Here is a 15,225-nt window from a genome sequence, read left to right as displayed (position 1 = left end):
ATTTACAAATGAGACAGTTAGGATATTAACAGACCACTTGATTAGTGTGACAGAACTAACAGCTAGGACTCAAAACTTCTGACGCGTCATCTTTTAATATTCTTCGGTGCCTTTCACCTTAGATAACCAAATATGAATGGTAATTTTGTTATTCAGAAGTTAGAGCTGGCATTCTCTGCCCTTGAGTGGTTTTTTTTGTTTGTTTGGTTTTGGTTTTTTACTGGATGTTAATGACTGTCTACAACTTAGCTTTTGTTTTAAAGAAAGGTGTTTGGAGCTTTCGATAAATCTAGTAGGGGTTTGATATACGATAAATTGGAATAAAAGATCTAACACAGAGTTACTGCAACTGCTCGAACGTTTTACTTGTATTGGCAAACAAGGCCCCAGATTTGAGGAATAGGTTTCCTTTGATTCTTTCCTGAAATTCCATTGAAGATTCTAAAGTGCTAATATTTAAGATACATACCCTTATAACAAGGAATGAGCAAAATGACTTTTTGAGAAGGATCATTGGTACCAAAAAAGGACTTCCTTTTTCACATGTATCTGACCTTCTTAGCTGCATTTAAGAATTCAAGATAGATGCATTATCTAGAACCTCAGGTTAGTAGTGTATCTTGAGAATTACTTAGTACAAGTATCAGTATGTTTTAAGCGATGGATTAAATAATGATGAGGTAATAATTTACTTCTTCCTTCAAAACTTTATCTTGTTGGGGCGCCTGGGTGGCGCAGTCGGTTAAGCGTCCGACTTCAGCCAGGTCACGATCTCGCGGTCTGTGAGTTCGAGCCCCGCGTCGGGCTCTGGGCTGATGGCCTGGAGCCTGTTTCCGATGCTGTGTCTCCCTCTCTCTCTGCCCCTCCCCCGTTCATGCTCTGTCTCTCTCTGTCCCAAAAATAAATAAACGTTGAAAAAAAAAATAAAAAAAAAAAATAAAAAAAAAAACTTTATCTTGTTAATATTAATTTGGTGCCTGTTACATAATTTATTTTCCACATATTTAAGCCCTGTCTTATATGGAGCATGTAGTATAGGGCTGTCTTCAGGACACTCACTGCCTACGTCACTGATAATGTCTGTGCCTTACGTCTAGAGGCACCTTTATATCAGCACCTAATATATTTAGATTAGATTTTTATGAATCCACATCTGTTACATCTGTAAAATAGTGTTCTAGTTTGGAAAGTGGGAGAGAACTTAAAGATGATCCTTTTCTAGTTTTTAGATAATCCCAGAAAAGGTTTCTATCAAAAGGTTGTATTGCTTAGTTTAATAGCAGAGCTCTAGAATTAGAACTTAGATCTCTGAATTTCAGTCCAGCTTCTTCTAACAGTTACAGCTATTAAACATACATTCCAGGGAGCACTGGTGCCTGTCCGGTGAGCCTTTCTTAGTGTCTGATAATGATGCCAGCTCAGTGTACAAAACAGTGGCATTTGCATTCTCGTGGCTTTATCTTCTCACTGGGTGGCTGGCGGGGTTCCTTTCTAAACTTCACTTGACTGGCATGGCAGACTGACACCTTTAACTCACCGTTCTGTCTCACTTCTTTTACCCTTCAAGTGTGGCTGATCCCCTTCCTGTCATCCTGTCGGGTACCTCTTGCTGCCTGTCCATCTGTTCCACAGTCAAAGAAACTGGGTAGTCATTTAGAGGGCTGTCATTCAGTTCGAGTATATTTCACCCTGGTGATGCTAAAACATTTTTTGCTGTCATTTAGTACTGTTTTTATAACTAATACGTTCCTATAGTTTTCTGTTTGACAGAATCTCTGTGATAGAAGCAGGTCGCGTAGGGAAATTAAGGCCCAGGGGTAAGGTGATTTCCGTGAGGCATTCCACTTGTCCTGTGGTCAGTAAGTGTTGACACCCAGTCCAGTGTTTATGGCATGTCCTAAAATAGGTGAACAATCTTACTGTTTTCATAACTTTTATGTAATAGCTTTTGACAACAAAGTAGATGGCGGGATATATTCTTGTTGATAATGAAAATATTAATAGTTTTTCTTGGGAGATTCCAAGTAACTGTTAGACTAGGTGGTGTTGGTGTTCTGTATTTTGTAAAGGATCTTTCGTTTTATGGGTATTCAAATTAGGTGGGCGGCAGTTGTTGAAATTGCTGATTTTTCTTTTGACTTTGGATTGCTCAGACCTTCACTTTTCTCTGAGGCTTTCTGATTGATATAGGTTAAAGTGTGTGTAGGGGGGAGATTTTTTTTTTAAGGGACAATTAAGGAGAAAGGTGAGAAGGGAGATGTTCCTTTTTTACATTTCTTCCTAGATTATCATATAGAGCCTTTGTTTTCTGTGTTCTAGGAGTGCTAGTAACTTTCTAGGCTTTTTCTCATTTTTTGGTTATTCTTAACGTGGCATTCCCAAAACTCCTTAAGATATAGAAGAAATCTTAAAATCATGTTTATCACAAAAGATGGGTAGGGGGTTAGGGCATCTGGGTGATTCAATTGTTAAGCTTGATGTTGGCTCAAGGACATGATCTCACAGTTGTGAGATCAAGCCCCCTGTGTCAGGCTCCATGAATGGAGCCTGGATGGAGCCTGCTCTTTTTTTTTTTTTTTTAATTTTTTTTTTTCAACGTTTATTTATTTTTGGGACAGAGAGAGACAGAGCATGAACGGGGGAGGGGCAGAGAGAGAGGGAGACACAGAATCGGAAACAGGCTCCAGGCTCTGAGCCGTCAGCCCAGAGCCCGCCGCGGGGCTCGAACTCACGGACCGCGAGATCGTGACCTGGCTGAAGTCGGACGCTTAACCGACTGCGCCACCCAGGCGCCCCTGGAGCCTGCTCTTTAAATTCTCTCCCTCTCCCCGTCCCCTTTTTGTGTGCATGCACTCTCAACTCTCCCTCTCTCTCCCTCTCCAATAAAAAAAAAAATAATGGGTAGGGGTTTAATATGTATTTTCTTTGTAAATTATTTGGAAAGACTAGAATGGAGCTCAAAATCACCAAGATGTTGTTAAGGGCGCCCAAGTGGCTCAATCAGTGGAGCATCCAACTCCTGAATTCGGCTCAGGTCATGAGGTTCATCAGGTTGAGCCCCACGTGGGGCTCTGTGCTGACAGTATAGAACCTGCTTGGGATTGTCTCTCTCTCTCTGCCCCTCCCCCACTTGCTCTTTCTCTCTCTCAAAATAAATAAACTTAAAAAAAAAACAACAGGGGCGCCTGGGTGGCGCAGTCGGTTAAGCGTCCGACTTCAGCCAGGTCACGATCTCGCGGTCCGTGAGTTCGAGCCCCGCGTCGGGCTCTGGGCTGATGGCTCGGAGCCTGGAGCCTGTTTCCGATTCTGTGTCTCCCTCTCTCTCTCTGCCCCTCCCCCGTTCATGCTCTGTCTCTCTCTGTCCCAAAAATAAATAAAAAACGTTGAAAAAAAATTAAAAAAAAAAAAACAACAAGATTTGTTTTTAACAGATTCGGTATCATCCATACAAAGGGGTTGTTGATTTACTTTGATGTTTAAGTGAAGAGAGAACCCACTTTTGTAGGGTGATGGGGAAGCATTCGCTTTACATAGTATTTACTGAGCAGCAATCAGAACAGCAAATTTAGCAGTGTTGGTGAGAAACGGTCGAAGGAACCAAGTCTATATAGCCAGGAGAAGAGACTGTGTAGTCTTGATATTTAGGGATTTATGTGGGAAGAATTGATCAGTTTCTTTTGTATATGGAAATAAACACACAAGATCTGGGTGCCCATCTGTCAGGAATATTATAGAAAGAATACATGAGAAGTTCAAGAAAATCCAGTGTGGTTTATGCTAAATCAAAGTATCTATAAAATAAGGTTTCTTCTCTTAGCTACCGGGCTTAACTGTCTTCATTTTTCATTCACTCTTTGATCTAAGTTTTGTGTTTTTCAAAGAATAAAACGTTAGAATCGCCTGGGAACATGCATTTCAAATGCAGATTACTGGACTGTGTCTCAAACCCACTAAATCAGAATGTCTGGAGGCCCGAGATCCCACTTTTACTTTTTTTAAAAGTCCTTTGGGGACCTCATTTGATAGAAAATGTCGAATTGAAATTCTCTGCATTCCAGTACCAGGATAAGGATAAAAGCTCCATAATACAGCTTCAAGTTTATATCTAAAAATACATTTAAACAGATAGATCTTAAATGTATTTAAGATACATTAAATGTAAATACCTTTGAGATAGATCACATGATACATACAGAAAAATGCACAGAATCACAAGTGTACAGTTCTATAAATTTTCACAAAACAAACACACTTGTGTAATTCTTCCCTGGATCAAGAAATGGGATATTACTGGCACTTTAGAAGCCTTCTTTGTCCTTCCTGTTACTACTACCCTCCTCTACCAGAGATAACTGTGAAATTTGTTTTGCCCATATTGAGCTTTATTTGTATATGGTGCATTCACAGAAACTAAGTGCTAAAATGTATAAGCTTTTGCAGGGGTTCTCAACCTTTGGTGTCATGGATTTCGTCAGTAGCCTGGTCAGTTCTGTGGACTTCTCAGAATGTTTTAATTGTATATAATAACATCGGATTAGGAAGGAAACTATATTGAAAAATACGTTTCAAAGTGTTTTTAAAAACACTTATTACTGAGTAATAAATGTTTTTTGTGGGGTGCCTGGGTGGCTCAATCAATTGTCTGACTTCGGCTCAAGTCATGATCTCACGGTTTGTGAGTTCGAGCCCCGCGTTGGGCTCTGTGCTGACAGCTCAGAGCCTGGAGCCTGCTTTGGATTCTGTGTCTCCCTCTCTCTCTGCCCCTCCCCCACTCATGCTCTGTCTCTCAAAAATAAATAAACATAAAAATATTTTAAAAATTGAAAAAGTAAAATTAAAAACAAAAGTTTTTGTGGGTAACAACTGGGGTGTGATTTAAAAGCATGTCATGTCTATAGTGACAAAGTGATGGATGCTGCTAATATGGTGTTTTATCACCTATATCCATAAATGAAAGAAATGCTGAATTTCAGCTAGACATTAGTAGGAAAAAATATTTAAATTTCCACCACATCCAGTTTCACAAAATCCCTGGGTTTCATCCATGGATAGGTAGTATATGGGCCCCAAATTTACAGCCCCTGGTAAAGCAGTCTCTTTTTACCAATAAAAAGACTGGGGTCCCAGACAATAGGTTTAATCATCCAAAGTCATACACTTTAATAAAGAGATGAACCCTTCTAGAATCCACGTGTCTTGTTTCTCTGCCACAGTCGCAAAATCTTATTTAATCTTCACAGCAAAATAATGAAGATGTGTGCACACCTCCTGTGTTTCAATTTATTACCAATTTATGGATGAATTGAGATTAGAGAAGATAACTTTTCTACGATCACGTAGCTAGTGAAGTCGGTAATAGTTAATTTCTGTATAAATTGGAATGAATATCCACAACGCTGCATATTGTTTAACATGTGAAAAAAAATCTGACTTCTCTAAGTAATGAGCCTAAGTGATACAAGTCACACAGGAAAATCAGTTTCATTACTTTATCGTAATGGGGAAAATACTTGATCTTGACTTTTTAATAGTAGCCATTAACGAATGATGTCTTCTCTGTGGTAGGCTTAAGGAGGGAAAAGTTAGAAAGAGTTTGGATTGAGAGTTTAAATACCTCATTTCTGTTTGTTCATGAATTCATCCAGCCACCTCTCTTGTTCAGCTGTCTATTGTCCACATTTCTATCCAACCAGCTGTCAGACACATGTCACCTACCTACTAATCTTTTGAGGTTCCAGCTCAAAGAATTCAAAATTCAAAAGAATTATATTTTCCAGAAGTGAAGTATCAGTTTAAAGTACCATTTCTGATTGCTAAGCGTTATCAGTATGAATGTCACTAAACAACTGTTAAAGTAGGATTCCTCTAAATGTTATTTTTCGTAACACTGGATGAGATCTTGAAAGGATGTTTTTGACATATTAAAGTAATTTTTTCACTTTACCTTTTGCCCAGAAATTTGAATTGTCCATATTTCTTATATTGTCCCCCCAGAATCCAAACAACAAAAAACAGATCCAAATCTGTGAAACTAATAATACCCAGGAATTTTAGAATTTACTTTTTCTTCTCTCTGCCATCTTCTCAACCTCACACATACAACACTTCTTAATTGTATTTTTCTCACAAGTAATTTCTCCCTGTTAATTAAAAACATCATATTCACTGTAGATAATTTAGGAGACATGGACAGGGGGCAAGAAAGTACCTATAACTCCACCAAACAAAACCCAACACTTTTGGTGTGTATTAAAGATTTGTCTTTCTAAAATGAGATTATATTTAGGGTGGTATGTTATTTTTCCTCACATACTTCACATATGTAAAGACCTTTCATGTTGTTAAAGATTCTAAATCCTCATCTTTAATGATTACATGATACTCCGTTACAGACATGTATTGAAGTTTATTTAATGTAATCTCTATTGCTAGAGATTACCTAGATTGTTTATTTCTTGCTTTCTGATCTTTTTTTTTCTTTTTCTGTTATGAATAACACTATAAAAACATTCTTGTAGTTGAAACTTTGAAGCACCTATTACTTCTTTAGAACCTTCTAGAAGTTAAGTAGCTGGATCTAAGGTTGTGAGCATTTTTAAGTTATATTGGCCAATTCTCTTCCAGTAAACTTTACGAATTTATACTTGAACCAAAAATTTCTAAATACAGAGAAGAAATAAAATCGACAAATTGGTGATTAAAAAAGGTATTTTTACCGGATTTTAGTTTTACCTAAACTTTTGATACTTCCAGTAATTAAAATTGTTTCCTCTATGTCCTGTTTTTCTGATGGTGTATTTAATAAATTGATTTGTTATAGGCCATGTATTGTGAGGAGAGTAAGTTCTTTCAGGAGGCTGTGTTTCTCAGTTTTGTAGATTGGCTGCCTTTAAGTTTCGTTTACTTTTTCTGTTTGTGTTTGCTGATTTCCTGCCTCTAAATTATTTAGACATTTACCCATATTTCATATTTTCCCATTTCAATTCAATATCTGATTGAAATTTATTACTCTGCTTTATGTAATTTAGAGATCTTCCCCTCCTCTACCTTCCCTCCCCACCCCCAAACTGACAGGCAGGTTATTCCAACATACATACTGATAATCTTTTTACAATGACTATTTTAAATGCATCTGTATCAGACAGAACATTATTTTATAGAGTTATATCTAGTCGTTACTGTATTTTACTTTTTCAGTACCTTAAGTGTGTTGAACTAATCTTTTTTATTTTTTCCATATTGTAATTGAATTGTATATACAGGTTTCAGAATTTATTGAAGTTGGTTTCTTTCTCAAATAACTCCTTTTGCTCTTTTCAAAATAAATAACTTGGTCAGAATACAGGGTGTTGCAGGTTTCCTAATTTGAGAAACTAACATTCGGCTTTTTGGATTGCAGGCCATTGTATGTTTAGCCATATCATGTTGTGTCTAAATAATGTGGATCGATTGGACGTTAAAGATGTGGGGTCCATCTGCTGTTGGTTAAGCAGTCCAACTCTTGATTTCGGCTGAGGTCATGATCTCACGGTTTGTGAGATTGAGCTGAGCCTCGTGTCATCACATAGCCTACTTGGGATTCATTTTCTCTCTCTCTCTCTCTCAAAATAAACAAACACTCAAAATCATTTCATCTCATGAATAAAGACCAATCTGTGTGTTAATCTTGTTTAGAGAGGAAACCAACTCCATAAGAGTCTAAGTTGTCTAAAGTGTGTGTTGCTTAGTATAGTATATAATAGGCATTCAGCGAAGGGGCACAACTTACTATTTAATAAGAGCTGAAAAATCTTGAAATATTCCACCACCATCATTGTGATCAGAAAATGATAGAAATTTCTTTTGTTGTTGTTGTTTTCTGTTTACATCGATTGTGTTTTATCTTGCTTTATTCTAGAAAGTTCCATATATTTGCATTGATAGTGGTTTGTTAATCAGATATCTACCATTTCTGTCATTTCACAAGACTCAAACTTTTTTTTTCTTTTAGTTTTTTTAATGTTTACTTTTTTAAGAGAGAGGGAGAACACAAGAGTCAGCATGAACAGGGGAGGGGCAGAGAGAGAGAGGAAGAGACAGAATCAGAAACAGGCTCTAGGCTCTGAGCTGTCAGCACAGAGCCCCACGTAGGGCTTAAACCTGCAAACGGTGAGATCGTGACCTGAGCCAAAGTCTGACTCTTAACCGACGAGTCACCCAGCCACCCTACAAGAGTCAAACTCTTTTAAACCACTTTGAAATAAAAAGCAAATGTTTGCTTGTTGCAAATATATTACAAGATTAAAGAATCATTAATAAACACTAAATTTTATTAGTGTTCTATTTAGCAGCTTAAAAAATATCCATTGTCACTTATATGAGATTACAGTAAAATACATTTTTAATTTTTTCTAAAATGTGTTATGTTTTGTTCAGTGAGCAAAGTAAATCCTACATTTTCATAAAGTTTCTTTTAAAAGAAGGAAGTTATTAGTAAAAGCACAGTGCAGTTATTTATATTTAGAATTAGCTGTTACAGAATGTCAAATGATGTTCTTTCAGAGATTGTTTTTAATTCTTGATTATTCTTAATAGGTTTATCATGAAAAGTATGAAAACTGTATCATTTTCACAAAGAAAAAGATAAAAACCCAAAATCATCCCATCTCAGGGGCACCTGGGTGGCTCAGTCTGATAAGCATCCGACTCTTGATTTCAGCTCAGGTCATGATCTCATGGTTTGTGAGATGGAACTGAGCCCCTTGTCAACACAAAGACTACTTGGGGGCGCCCCCCCCCCCCCCCAATAAGCAAACATTCAGAATCATCTCATCTCATGAATAAAGACCAGTCTGTGTCTGTGTGCATTCTGGGTGTTTTTGTTTTGCAGAATTAGAATCATGTTGCACATGCGACTCCATAAGTTTTTGTATCTGTTGATGTTGATCAGGTTAATTTCAGTCAAGGAGGTGAAGAAACTGGGCAATAATTGAGTGGAAAGGAGGGCATGTGTAGTGTGGAAGAACGTGTCCAGTCTGCTTTTATAACTTAAGTGACAAAAGTTAAATGAACATGGAGCTTGTGGGAGCTGTAGAAGACGAGTAGCAGGAAGCATTATGGTTGAGACACACTGATCTGCTGTTGAATGTAATTGGCTCTATAGTATTTCATAATTCACTTGATTTGATGGATATTGAGGTTGTTTATGCATTAAGTTGTTCATACATCTTTGCAGGCATGGTTTTCCATGAGGTTATACTTTTGAAGTGGAATTGTTGAATAGCTACATTTTTTAAGGCTTTCAATAAGTATTGACAAATTATCCTCCAGAGAAGCTGTGTAAATATTTATACTTCTTCCGGTAGTATATGACTTGAACCATATTCTCATCATTAAAACGATGGTCATTATCACATTTTTTATTCGTCTAAGGACCAAACATTATTCTTCAATTTTGATTACTAACAATAATGAGCAGTTCTACATATATTTACTGACCATGTTTTATATAAATTGCCAACTTTTGACCTTTGTCATCTTTCAAGGAAAGGTATTGATATTTTTTTATAGTGATTTTTTTTTTATTTAAAAAAAATTTTTGTTTTTTACATTTAGAGACAGAGCACAATTGGGGGAGGGGCAGAGAGAGAAGGAGACACAGAATCCGAAGCAGGCTCCAGTCTCTGAGCAAGTGGTCAGCACAGAGCCCGATGCGGAGCTCGAACCCACAAACCACGAGATCGTGACCTGAGCGGAAATCGGACGCTCAACCAACAGAGCCACCCAGGCTCCCCTTTCGTAGTGATTTTTAAGGACCTTTTATAATACATCTTATATAATACATAATTTTCTGGCCTATACTAGCCATCTTGTTAGCTGTCAGTCTTTCTCTGCTGTTTACTTTTGTCTTTATAGTAAGAAGTTCTTTTTCACTTTAAAATATATAGAAATTCACCATTGTGCTTACCTTTTGTTGCTTTTGTTTATTTTTGAGCATTTAATTGCTCCCTCTGGAGTTTACTTGTGTATAAGAAACAAAGTTCCAATCTTCTTTCCAAATGGTTGGTTGGTTCTAACACCATTGAATATTATGGTTTTATATTTTGTTTTGGTTTGTTTAAACCTCAGGGGCATACTTGAGTTCATGAGCTCCAAACCTGTGCACATAGGCATGCAGGTGCACATACACTGCTTCTCACATGCTTTCATGTACCTTTCCCTGTAGATAACAATAGAGGTAGATTCATCTGTCCCTATAGGTAACGATTTAAATGTGTTCTTATATATTTTGTTTTTTGTGTGCTATATTATTAACTGTGGTAAAATATCATATAAGGTGGAACTTCTCAACCGTTTTCCAAGTCTGCAATACAGCATTACCAACCATATATACAATGTTGTATAACAGATTGCTAGACAACCCCCCCATGCGGCCCCTCCCCCCACCAATCCTGCATAACTGAAACACTATACCCGCTGAACAACAACTTCCTACCCTCTTCCTCCTCCTAGCCCCTGGCAACCACCATTCTAACTTGCTGTTTCTATGAAGTTGGCTACTTTAGATACCTCATGTAAGTGGAATCATGGAGTATTTATCATTTTCTGACTGGCTTGTTTGACTTAGCTTAATCTCTTCATGGTTCATCCATATAGTGGCATAAGATAGGCTTTTTTTAAGACTAATATTCGTGTGTGTTTGTATGTCACATTTTTCTTTATTCATGTATCCATCACTGGACATTTAGTTTGCTTCTACTATTAGTTTGCTATTCACATAGCTATTGTGAATAATCTCTTTGAGATCCTGTTTTAATTCTTTCAAATATATCCTAAAAAGTGCAATTGCTGAATCACAGGGTAGTTCTATTTTGAGGAACCCACATACTGTTTTCAAAGTGGCTGCACCTTTTGTGTGCCACATTTTTTTACACTGTATTGAAATAATACACAAAAGCATACAAAGCATTAGTACATTATCACATAGCAGACATCTAGGTCAAGAAATAGAACTTTCCACCCTTCCACATAGCCCTTCTCATTCCCCTTCCAAGTCATTAATTTCTCCTTTCTCCCCTTAAAGAAAAGTCTATTTATAAGCCTGATTTCTAACACTGAGTTTGATCTGTACTTTTAGAACCTTCCATAAATGGAATCATAATAAGGGTGTATCTGGCCTTTTTGCTCAATACTACGTTTGTGTGTATATAATTTGCTCATGTTCATTGCTATGTAATGAATGTTCTTTTGTGTTGCTTTACTACAATTTATCTGTTATGTTGTAGGTGCAAACATTTTGGCTGTTTCAGTTTGTGGCTATTAAGAATAATGCGTCTATGAGCGTTATTTTTTGTTATTGTTTGGTTTTTTTGTTTTTTGTTTTGTTTTCATATTTTCTTTATTGAAAATATATAAATACACTAAAAAGAACCTCAAATCCATATATATATTTGAACTTATCAGTCTGATATTTTTTCTTCATAATTATATGCAATTAAGGCAGAATTTGTTTAAAAATTTTTGGAGACACCTTTATATGAAGAACAAATTTGTTCTATAGAAAATAATGTAGAGGATGTTTACAACTCAGAGAGTCTGAAAATAGACATTTCAATAAAACTGGCTATTTTATTCAATCACAGGAATGACATTGGAAATATAGCAAAGATCACATTGAAAATTACGAGGGAATTAGACACTAATAAAAATGCTCCAAAAGATAATTGTTTTAAGATGTTGGTGATATAAGGAAGGGGGGTGGGAAGGAAAAGGTGGACTTGAATAAGTTAGTTAAGCAGAGTGATTAGTAGTTACATAATAACTGCAACTCAGGGATACATTAGAAACTAAAATGTTACTAGAAATACAAGTTTTTAAAAGCAGTGTGTTACTAAAAATATGAAAATGTGCATGGTGGATGCCTAAAACTCACCCAATTAACATTTTAAAGTATAATTTAAGGCCATTTTTATTTTTATTTTGAGAGTGAAAGGTGTTGAATAGTTAGGTGGGCAGAACAATTTCATCACTACTGGAGATTGATTTTCACTTCAGTAATCAAGAGAAAGGAATTTAAATTTTGCTGTCCTTAATTGATGTAGTATTTAGAATTATAAGCAGTACAAAGAGAAGGCTTGTTTTTCACAAACAGCTTGATTGGTAGAAGATTTCTTTCTTTTTTTTTTTTAAAGCAGTGCTATTTTACCAGTTGGATAAATTGTCTCTATCCAACTATTGACTACAACCTCCCACATTGAGCAGGATTTCCTTTATAATTTTGATTGATTCCTGGAATAGGAAAGACCATATTCCTCATACTAGTTTGCGACTTTCTCTTCTGTTCTCCATACTATACAATGTGACTAATGATAACCAATGAGCTTTTATATGATAAATAAGTTATATTCACTTATGTTGGTATCTAAAATTTTTTAAAAATATTAATTTGGATGGATTTTTACTATTTCGACAAGCACTATTTTTATTTTTTGGTATTTTCATTTAATTTATTTTTTTAAATTTACATCCAAGTTAGTTAGCATATAGTGCAACACTGGTTTCAAGGAGTGATTCCTTAATGCCCCTTACTCATTTAGCCCTTCCACCCTCCCACAACCCCTCCTGTAACCCTCTCTTTGTTCTCCATGTTTAAGAGTCTCTTATGGGGGCGCCTGGGTGGCGCAGTCAGTTAAGCGTCCGACTTCAGCCAGGTCACGATCTCGCGGTCCGTGAGTTCGAGCCCCGCGTCAGGCTCTGGGCTGATGGCTCAGAGCCTGGAGCCTGTTTCCGATTCTGTGTCTCCCTCTCTCTCTGCCCCTCCCCCGTTCATGCTCTGTCTCTCTCTGTCCCAAAAATAAATAAACGTTGAAAAAAAAATTAAAAAAAAAAAGTCTCTTATGTTTTGTCCCCCTCCCTGTTTTTATGTTATGTTTGCTTCCCATCCCTTATATCCATCTGTTTTGTATCTTAAAAGTCCTCATATGAGTGAAGTCTTATGATATTTGTTTTCTCTAATTTCTCTTAGCATAATAATACTCTCCAGTTCCAACCACGTAGTTGCAAATGGCAAGATTTCATTCTTTTTGATTGTCGAATAATACTCCATGTGTGTGTGTGTGTGTGTGTGTGTGTGCGCACGCGCACACACACACAACACCATCTTTATCCATTCATCCATCAGTGGGCATTTGGGCTCTTTCCATACTTTGGCTGTTGTTGATAGTGCTGCTATAAACATGGGGGTGCATGTGCCCCTTCGAAACAGCACACCTGTATCCCTTGGATAAATACCTAGTAGTGCAATTGCTGGGTTGTAGGGTAGTTCTATTTTTAATTTTTTGAGGAACCTCCATACTGTTTTCCAGAGTGGCTCTGTCAGTTTGCATTCCCACCAATAGTGCAAAAGGGTTTCTCTTTCTCCGCATCCTTGCCAACATCTGTTGTTGCCTGAGTTGTTAATGTTAGCCATTCTGACTGGTGTGAGGTGGTACCTCATTGTGGTTTTGATTTGTATTTCCCTGATGATGAGTAACGTTGGGCATTTTTTCATGTGTCGGTTGACCATCTGGATGTCTTCTTTGGAGAAGTGTCTGTTCATGACGTCTTTTGCCCATTTCTTCACTGGATTATTTGTGGTTTTTTGGGTGTTGAGTTTGATGAGTTCTTTATAGATTTTGGATACTAACCCTTTATCTGATATGTTGTTTGCAAATATCTTCTCCCATTCTATCGCCTTTTAGTTTTGCTGAACATTCTTGATCATGTTTTTTGGTCCACATAGTCATGCATGAAATTACTATGTCATGAGGTGGACAGCACAATAAAAAGTGGTTTGCCGATTTTATCCTCATGAACAGTACATGAAAATTCTGGTTGTTCACGTCTTTGCCAATATTTTATTATCGGTCTTTTTAAATTTTCAAATATTTTGGAGATTTTGTGTATGTCATATTATACTTTTTTTAACACTGATTGATCATCTTTTAATGCGTTTATTGGTCATTTGGATATTATCTTTTGTGAAGTGCATGTTTCCTACTTGGGTAGGAGCCGAAATCAAGAGTCCCCTTTACTCTTTAAATTTTTAAATTTAAAATTTTTTAATTTTTAAAACGACATACTTTGATGCATTCTTGTTCAAGTGTCACAGTGTTGAGGACAGGGGGATTATGTTTCCTTTTCTTTATATTTGCTCAAAGTACTTCGTTCGTACTTGCTCACAGTCATGATCATTATAATAATGTAAACATCCCTCCCCAAGTTTTAGGGGAAATCTCACTGCTCACTAAAGATTCAGCTCTCTGGAATCCACTAAGTCAGTTTCTGTGCATGCATCTGTTTTATGGCCTCTTCTGTGTGTTACTGCTGCTGTCATCTCTGCTGTTATTCTTTGTTCTTGTTGATTTGTCTTTAAAAATTCTTCTATGTAGGGACCTGGGTGGCTCAGTACGTTAAGCATCAGACATTCAGTTTCAGCTCAGGTCATGATCTTGGCGGTTTGTGAGTTCAAGTCCTGTCTCCCTCTCTTTCTGCCCCTCCACTGCTTGCGTGTGCATGCCCACATAGTCTTTCGCTCACTCACTCCCTCTTTCTCTCTCTCTCTCTCTCTCTCTCTCTCTCTCTCTCTCTCACACACACACACACACACACACAAAATAAATAATTAAAAAAATTATTTTACTGTAATTTTAGTGGAGTTTCGGGAATATGGTTAAGACGTGAGCCCAGCCTGCCATGTTTAACTTTGTAGACATGACTTTCTTCTTGTGTGATGTAGTTTTTATTTGCCTGTTGTAAAGAAAAAATGCTTCTTGAAATCCATTAAGACTGCCAGTCATCTCCATGATTTTGTTTTTGTATCATGTAATCATGTTTAGACCCATGTAATAATTACTGAGTCTTTAGGATGATGGGGTTTTTTTTCCTGTTTTAGAAGATATGTTTGTGCTTTTCTTATCATTTTATATATTGTGACCCATAGAGACCCAGTTTTTGCATATAGAAGTGTATGTGTTTGCCCTTGGTTCTCTATATTGCTTACCTGAATTAAATGGACCTTATTTCTGCTTTTTAAAAAAATTATTTTTTATAACTCTTTTTAATGTTTATTTTTGAGAGAGAGAGAGAGAGCACGCACACACACACACAAGTTGGGGAGGGGCAGAGAGAGGGGGAGACAGAGAATCCAAAGCAGGTTCCTGCTTTGACTGGGGCTCAGGCTCAAAAACCGCGAGATCATGACCTGTG

At 36.9% G+C, this 15,225-nt stretch overlaps 1 protein-coding gene across 3 annotated transcripts in view; it reads left to right on the top strand.

The window, feature by feature from the left end:
- PPP2R2A (protein phosphatase 2 regulatory subunit Balpha) overlaps window positions 1-15,225 on the top strand; it is an 87,898-nt gene that overhangs the window by 52,250 nt on the left and 20,423 nt on the right. The gene's annotated exons all lie outside the window — the stretch shown is intronic.

This window comes from Lynx canadensis, chromosome B1 (assembly GCF_007474595.2).
Source record: "Lynx canadensis isolate LIC74 chromosome B1, mLynCan4.pri.v2, whole genome shotgun sequence".
Lineage (NCBI taxonomy): Eukaryota > Metazoa > Chordata > Mammalia > Carnivora > Felidae > Lynx > Lynx canadensis.
This window is presented reverse-complemented; position numbering and strand designations above follow the sequence as displayed.